This window comes from Prionailurus bengalensis, chromosome B2 (assembly GCF_016509475.1).
Source record: "Prionailurus bengalensis isolate Pbe53 chromosome B2, Fcat_Pben_1.1_paternal_pri, whole genome shotgun sequence".
Taxonomy (NCBI): domain Eukaryota; kingdom Metazoa; phylum Chordata; class Mammalia; order Carnivora; family Felidae; genus Prionailurus; species Prionailurus bengalensis.
The window spans coordinates 8049673-8057097 of record NC_057349.1 but is presented as its reverse complement, the minus strand read 5'-3'; the positions used below and the strand labels follow the sequence as shown (position 1 = coordinate 8057097).

General features: G+C 47.9%; 1 long non-coding RNA gene across 1 annotated transcript; it reads right to left on the bottom strand.

Annotated features, from left to right (window-relative positions):
• Positions 1-242: 242 nt before the first annotated feature.
• LOC122489183 lies at positions 243-6416 on the bottom strand. The gene is made up of 2 exons (XR_006298859.1): positions 999-6416; positions 243-636 (listed from the first exon to the last, which is right to left on the bottom strand). It is a non-coding gene; the product is annotated as an uncharacterized LOC122489183 (long non-coding RNA).
• Between the last annotated feature and the right edge of the window lie 1009 nt (positions 6417-7425).

Sequence of the window (7425 nt, the reverse complement as noted above, 5' to 3'; positions counted from 1 at the left end):
GCTCAGTCGGTTGAGCGTCTGACTTCAGCCCAGGTCACGATTTCACGGTTTATGGGTTCAGGCCCCACGTCGGGCTCTGTGCTGACGGCTCGGAGCCTGGAGCCTGCTCGGGATTCTGTGTCCTCCTCTCTCTCCGCCCCTCTCCCCGCTCATGCTCTGTCTCTCTCTCAAAAACAAATGTTAAAGTAAATAAGTAAATAAAATTAAATACACAAATGTCCAGAAAAGACTTCAATGATTAAGTGGTAAAATTTATACATTCTTTTTTTACTTAGTTTATATAGTTAGGTTTTTTATTAAGATAAAAAAATGGTACATAACATTATGTAAGTTTCAGGTACACGACATTATAATTTGACGTCTGTATGAACTACAAAGTGATCGCCACCAAAAGTCTAGTTGCCATCCATCACCACCCATCTTGCCCACCCCTCTAGTAACCGCCGATGTGTTCTCTGTATCTATGATACCCATTCCGTCTTAAAGCACAAGGCAGTTTGCTGGATTCTACGAGTGTGCTTCTGGGTGTTTAAATCTCAAGTCACTCCTTGTAACTACAGTTGATGCTCCGTAGTGACGGGCAGTTAGAAGTAGGGGGGGAGGGGTTAACTTTTCGCTTGTCTTTCTCATGCCCACCTTAAAAAAAAAAAAACCCAGAGAAAGCACTACAAAATAGTGTTGAGCCATGATTGTCTGAGATTCACCCAAGTTAAGCCCTAATGGTATACTTCCAGAGTTGATTATTTTTCAAGTCACCTGCAACTGTACTTACCCTTGTAGTCTTTTTCACCTATGTGATGCTTGTCCAGAGCATTCTAGGTAAGATGCATCCATAGACAATGAGTGAATTGTCAATAATAGATGAAAAGTTATCTAGTGAACTCATTTGTTTTAATGATGTATATACAATTTCAATTACTTAAACAGAGTTTGAAAAGAAAATCCAATTTCAGGGAAAGACCGGAGTTCGAGATTTTTAGCTGTGTACAGCTCTTTACCTGTTTCTTGTGGCAAAACCAGTAAATTGCAGGATCATCAAGCACTAACACACGATAGCGTTAACGCACGATAGGCACCTGCATCCTGAAAAAATGAAAGAAACACCTCATTTCCCAAGAATATAAAGGATACATACTTAAATCAGAAAATTATGACCTTCAAATTTGCTATTTTTATCAAGTGAAACTCATTATGTTTCTGAGCCCCAAAAAGGTAACAGTCTGATTTCCAATTACACTTAATTTTAGTATACCTGCATTACTTAAACATCAGACACATAAACCAGTTTGTTGGATGATTACCCTGTTCAAACTTTGACTATTAAAGAGCTTTAAAGTGCAGAAATGAAAAACCCTTTACAGAGCATCAAGACTCTGTTTTAATGAAAAAGAAAACACTGGCCCAGAGACAGTGCGGGTTTGTGAAAAGCCCTTTGTCACTAACAGCCTCTTTCTTGAAAGATAAGAATAATGGGTTCCGTATTAGAAATGTGAGTTATCTAAAGAAAACAATATGGTAACATAATTGATACCTAGTGAGTTGCTTACGATTTAAAAAAATTATTTCCTAGGTAAAACTGTTTCCCCCTTTCCTTTGAAAAGCATTAGAACCTGGAACGTATTTACATAAAGGGAAGAGACACCATATTTAAATCACCTTTTAAAATGCTACATTTTCATTTGTATTTAGAGAAAAAAACACAGGGAAAAAAAGTTGTTAGTTATCCTGAGGGTGGTGAGAATAACAGTACGTGGAAAGTACAGCATAAAGAAAAACATATTCCCCCCGAAACCAGACGAGAAGAACATAATCAGTTAGACTAATGATTAGAAATACGACTTACCTCCTTCTGACAAAGGTATTTGGGGGTGTATGGGAAGGGCCAAAGCCACCAAGATGGATTAAGAAGCATATCAGAGCTCAGGGTCCCAAGCAGAGCACTCAACAATATTAGACAGGTTATGTTTCAAACCTACCTTCCTCCCCGAGGACCGTCATCCCTCAGAAACCCTGCCTTAGCTCATCAAACTTAAATCACTTGACTCCGCAAGAACCCACACACTGTCTTCATGCCCCTGAGAGTAAAACTCTGGGGGTCGCCGGGCCTCTTAAATGACGGCACAACGTCCGTTCCCCGGCCAGGCTTTCTGAGCCCTGCCTCCTTCTCGCGGGGGCACAGCTGCCCTGACATGGACCGTGCAGGCTGTCAGAAAGAGCCCTCTTTAGGTTAGACTCCACTGGAGGGCCAGCAGGCACAGCCACAGCCAAAGAAAGCTTCATTTAATCACTCAGTTGGAAATACGTGCTTTTAATACAAGCTGCACAGACTGATTAGTGGATGTGTCTCGGGAGCCCCTTTTCGAGCCGAGAGGTTTTTAACACATCACACCAGGACTATAGTTTCCTGAAGGGATCTCTCACCTGAGAGCAGACAGGGGTTTCGAGGAAGAAACAAAGACCTAGCCTTCATCGGGGCTGCATTTTTAAGCCACTCCCCCCAAACAGAATCTTTCCTCCCTTCTAGTAAACGCATGCGGGTATACGTTCAAGTGAAGGGGGTATGTAAATGAACAAGCCTGTGCCGTCCCGCATCAAGGCATCACCCCCCCATCCACCACAGGCTCACCACTTCTCCCAAACAGGCACTTGGAGTGTAAGCACCGGGGGGTGGGGAAGAATGCAAAAACACAAACCAAAGACGCATTGCAACCCAAGGGAGAGCCCTCTGCTAGGCTCTCAGAGTTCGGGTATTGATTCCACGCACCGCCTCGCTTCTGTTCCGGCGCGAGGCAGATCCATGGGTGTGAGGCAAGGTGACTCACAACGGGCATTCACAGCACACAGTCAGTCTTAGCAAATTAGGTAAATGAGAGATCGTTTGGTGGCCTTCTATTGTTGCTATTGTAATCACAGTCATTTTCCCTGGTAATGGCGCTTCGTGATGAAGTGCGGTCCTCACAGGATAATTGTGAAAGATACCGAAAGATTCGGGGTGCCGCATCTGGTTTTAAAAGCTCTTCAGATTCAAATTGGCGTTTTACTTTATCTCGAACATTTATTAGAGATTCAGATCATGCCGGCTTAAATGGAAAGGTGAAAAGCAGGGTAATTTCAATCTATGAATTATTCAGTCTCAGCCTGGTGAAATTGCCATCCATGAACTCACGCTCTGACAGCCTTCTCGCAGAGCCTGCATTATTACGCTTGTCATTTTTATTTCTTTATCTACGATCTCTTTCTCAGTTACCGAGCTGGTCCCTCAGGGCCGGGCTTCACAAACCAAAGTATTTCGAATTGGCAATCACCTAAACGTGCGGCCGTCTCCACGGGCTGCCTTTTTTTTTTTTTTTCCTCCAGATCATTAAAAGCCACATCCACGATGGTATCTGTGAGGCTCCTCGATTAGATGGATTCAAACACGCGCGCACACACGCACACACAGGCACACGGGAGGGCATCACTGCGAAGAAGTTATGTCCCGCCAGCATCACGAGTGAAGATAAAGTGATGCTTTCTGCTTCCTTCTTTGTTGTCTGCGTGCCCCTTCCTAGCGGCAGAGAGGAGCCAGCACGAAGGCGGGCTTGCCTGGCACCCTGATTTCCAACCAGAGCAGACGCAGACCGCACGCAAGGCAGGCTCATGCACACAACTGTGTGCTCTGGCGAGCACGCTTAGTTAGGAAAATAAGAAGAAGCCATCAGATGACCGGAATCAGGCTGTCCTTGTCTCGGGCTGCACTCAGTAATTCTCCACTGATGGCCGGTTGTGTCACTGCTATTCGGCAGCCGTCCCCGCATCCAGAGAGGACTGGGATTGAATTAGGTCAGTGAGTCTGGTTTCCTCCTTGACACCGTGTTCTAACTGAGGAGGGGGGACCCGCGGCAGCCCCTGTGACCAGCCTCAACTGTCCCCTGGCTTCGGTTGGGTGGACGAGCCTTGCACGGGCCCCGGCCGGCCGGACCACGGCCAGCATCGTCTCCTTTGTCCTAGCCTTTACTCCTGCGGGTCTAGCAGCGCGGCCTGAGCCTGAGCCGCGCCCCCAGGCCGCGCCCGCAGGGGACGGGGACCCAGCCGCGCTCCACGAGGGGCAGTCTGGCCACCAGGCTCCCGGCAGTACCCGCTCTGCTGCAGATTCACGCTGCCAACCTAGAAGCCCCCGTGCACATTCAGACTGCTTCTCTGCTCCTGGCTAAGCCAAAGGTAAATACTCCTCGCGTAAGGCATGCTGAGTGGTGGCAGCAGGACAGCACCCTGTGCCTGGCTGGCGGCCTCGGCTTTGCTGCACTGCGGCTAGGAGGCTGCAGGAGCCGGGCTCCGGCAGGCGTGAGCGTGCAAAGAGGCAGGGGCTCTGACGCGGCCGTCAGCTGACTCGCAGGGTGTTATCACGCAGGGGCCTCCGCGGAGTCAGGCCAGTCTCCAGGGTGGGGCACCGGTCAGATGACCTCGAGTGCACCGCCTGGCTGAAGGAGGGCCGCCTTTGGGCGTCCACACCTGCCAGGGGACACCTCCCGTCGCTTCGCTCTCGGGCACAGTGTTTTACTCGCAGCCTTGGGGACTTAACCATTTCTGTCCTGCTTGCTGTGAGATGCCAGGTGATTCTTGGCGTGACCGTCCCGAGGCGCAAAGAGGCTGCAAATCGTCACTGCCCCTATCGTGTTGGTTGGCTCCAGCATCCGATGAGTCAATGGGGGAGAATTCCTGCCCCGCGTTTTGATTTTAAAAGCACAACTTCTTCTTCTTCTTCTCCTTCTCCTTTTTTTTTTTTAAACAGGTAGAAGTTGCCTTCAGCCACTTGTATGCTGTAGTGAACCCATAAATTGTACCTAACCAAATGGCAAGAGCGATAGGAAAATCTCGGAGGTGAAGGAGATCAGCCAGTAACCCTAAATCACGGTCCGGTTGCTAGAAAGCAGTGCGCATGCGCGGTTACGAACCGCGGGTTGTGCATCGCAATTAATCTGACAATGGAGCCAAAGCCTTATATGGTATTACCCCAGTGGTTTGAGGAATGCCGAAAGAAGAAAGCAGTCATTACCAGGCATTTGTTTAATGACTGTAATCATCCTGAATTAATTTAACTTGCTGCAGTGTTTAACAGAAAGTCAATTATAAATTTGTGCTAGAAGAATAACAATGCTAGTATTTGCATAGCACCTTCCTCTGAGGAGACATCCTCTGAAGACCATCTCATACCCTCCGCGTTTACAGAGCACTCAGAATGTGCTAAGTGCTTCAGTCCATGGGCCAGCCTCTCCGAGGACAGGTGCTTGTCATTCTGAGCCACAGTGACGCGTCCCTGTGGTACGAATAGCATACAGGGGATTGCTCCATGGGCCTATGCTAGGCACTTGGTCAGGATTCAGCAGGGTTTGGTTTTGTTTTGTTCCCTCTTTGTGTCTTAGGAATTTTATTTTTCTGCCTCCTTCTTATCTGGTTGTGTTGACATGAACCCCCCCTGGAAACAAACAGAAGGCCAAACCTAGGTGAGAAAAACATCATCCGTGTAATTGCAGAAGTATTGTATTAGGAATACTACGAGTATCAAAAGCAGAATTACTATAAGTACTTAAATGAAGGACTGATTCTACTTGGAGGCGGTGGGCTGGTGGGAGGAGCTGTGGCCCCAGCTGAGGGCTGCTACCTGCACTGAGCCCAACATAGCTCTTTCCTTCCCAGACTCTCAGTAGAGGATCCAAACCTCTTAAGTTGGCCTTTGCTCCCTTGTTTCAGAATTTGTTACCAGGTAATGAGCCCCAAAGGATACAAATAACCAATCAGGTTTAGCGTCCTTCTTCGGAGACATTTATCATTTTGAGGAAAATAAAACTTCCAGCAAAGTTATGGCTATCAATTGTGGCATTTCAAGCACTAATTCGTTTCCGAGGGGCAAGGAGGCCTTCTCCTTCACCATAGGGCAGATCTGTGCCCGTGGGGCTGACCTCCCCTTGGCGTAGGTAAGGCTCAGCCTCGAATCTCCTCAAGCCAGCATGCACTGTGAATGTGGGTGGTCCGTGTGGGGCCCTGGGGCAGGCGGGAGAGACGCCAGCAGCATCTCTCACTGGCATCTAGGGCATCCCACCTTTGCTCGTGATTTCTCTCAGGTCCTTGCCCACTGAGGAAAAGAGACTCAAGCGTTGGTGTTTTTAGAAAGCGTCCCAGGCGATTAATTCCACCATGTGCCCAAGATTGGGAACTACCGATTAAAGATGAAATGCACTCCTGTTTTGCAATGTGTGAATCTGTTGTTTGGAAATTCATACGGTGCATATTATAGTTGACTGCAAGAATGAAAATATAAAAACGAGGGCTTCAGTTTGCCTCTCTGTACTGTTAACATTCTGTACAAATCAATGAAAAGGAAATGATTTAAGTTTATGTATTTATTTTTGAGGGGGGGAGGAGCAGAGAGAGAAGGAGAGAGACAGAGAGAGTAAAGGAGGGGCAGAGAGAGAGAGAGAATCTGTCAGTGCAGAGCCAGAGGTGGGGCTCGAACCCACGGACCATGAGATCATAACCTGAGCTGAAGTCCAGTGTTCAACTGACTGAGCTACCCAGGAAGCCCAAAAAGGAAATGATTTTTTTTCATTTTTTTTAAACGTTTATTCATTTTTGAGACAGAGAGAGAGAGAGAGACAGAGCGTGAATGGGGGAAGGTCAGAGAGAGAGAGGGAGACACAGAATCTGAAACAGGCTCCAGGCTCTGAGGCATCAGCACAGAGCCCAACGCGGGGCTCGAGCTCATGGACCGTGAGATCATGACCTGAGCCGAAGTCGGACGCCCAACCGACTGAGCCACCCGGGCGCCCCAAAAAGGAAATGATTTTAATGGAGAAAATCTACATGGTTATGACACACCCACATATCTGTAACGGGGACAGTCTAGTTACACGCGGTAGTCACACCCTCCCACGGCGCCTTGTTCCTTCCTCTCTTACAGTGCCGGCCGCCTTGTGTTGAGACTTTTTGTTGACCTAGTATCCTCCTCGGTGGACTTGAGAGTTCTTCGAGGGCAGGGCCATGACACAGTCACCCTGATGGCCCCAGTGCTTTCTCTCTGCCTGGCAAGGGGTGCCTCTTCAGTATTTGCAGAAGGAAAGCCAGAATGCCGAGAGACGTCTCCCGGTTAGAGAAGAAAGCTCAGAGACATCCAGGGTTCCACCATGAGAACAGCAAGCTTTCCTTGCAGATTATCGTGCTCCCAAGGACTAAAAGAACACTAATTCTCAACCACAAATACTGACTTAAAACCTACATAGCAATTTTAGAAAGGGTGTGTGGTCAGTCAAAGCCCGGTATGTGTTTAATGACTAAATCTCCCTTCGTTTCAGGTATTCAGAAATCGAAAGCACACATTTCATTTTGCTTTGCATTTGGCACAGTGAGGCCAGTGAGGTGGTGACCCTGCTTGCCTTGGCTAGCCCTCTG